Source organism: Pseudophryne corroboree, unplaced genomic scaffold, assembly GCF_028390025.1.
Source record: "Pseudophryne corroboree isolate aPseCor3 unplaced genomic scaffold, aPseCor3.hap2 scaffold_2990, whole genome shotgun sequence".
Classification (NCBI taxonomy): Eukaryota; Metazoa; Chordata; class Amphibia; order Anura; family Myobatrachidae; genus Pseudophryne; species Pseudophryne corroboree.
This window is the reverse complement of record NW_026969663.1, coordinates 26,270-27,211: the sequence shown is the minus strand read 5'-3', so window position 1 is coordinate 27,211 and position 942 is coordinate 26,270. Positions and strand designations below refer to the sequence as shown.

The 942-nt window shown below is 39.4% G+C and overlaps 1 pseudogene; it reads right to left on the bottom strand.

The window, feature by feature from the left end:
- Positions 1 to 824: 824 nt before the first annotated feature.
- On the bottom strand, positions 825 to 942 carry LOC135016539 (5S ribosomal RNA; annotated as a pseudogene).

Here is a 942-nt window from a genome sequence, read left to right as displayed (position 1 = left end):
TGGTGGATACTGAGTTGATCCAGACCAGTGGTAAGGGAAGAGAAGATCCACCAACCACTGAGTAGATTTGTGAATTAGTTAAACTGTGCAGGAATCGGAAACTGATCTAGGATCAGCAAAATTACAGGTTTACCAGGAAGGTTGATGATTCCGCACCAGTATTGCACAATTACATGTGTTTATCAGGACCAGTATACATTTGTACGGAGATAATCTCTTATTATTATCTGGTGGTGCACCCAGAGTCAGGAAAGGGCTAGAGCAAACGAAGAGTAAAGAAGACTCTTTTTTGGGTGCACTCTTATTAAGTATGTATTTATGAAATTTGTTAAAACATACAATTTTTATTATATTTAATTAAAATATTGTCCGTATCCACTCATATTGCATTTGTAGGAGGAACAAGTCAAAAAATGGGGTTATGTCCTGGTTTGATCTATCCCAATATAGACTGGCATGGGGGTGTAGATATATTAACCATACACCTGTTCTCATGCCATACCAGTACAAGCTGTGCTTGTTTTAATGGGACCAAAATAGGTCATGCAAAAATATGTATCAGTTACACCGGGATTATGTGTACCAAATAAACTATCTCGTCTAGTCTTAGCCACTTAAGCCCTCAATGGGTACTTGATAGGATAGAACTGAAAAGATTAGGTTCTATTGAGTCTCGCCTAAGAAGATGATGGTTAAGGAGACCAAAAATTGGTGATATACCGATGTTCTTGCCTGAATAGAATCAAGAAAATTGTATGAGATGGGAAGGAAGAAGTAGTGGTGATACTGCTGTTGGTATTCGAGTTTTGATTTGGAACAACCTCAGATTACTACACTGGGTATTCTTTGAGGGTCACCCCTCAAATACTGACCCAGCCCATCACCGTTTTGCTTCCAAGATCAGACGAGATTGGGCTCTAGCGGTGAGGTATGGTAGTAACC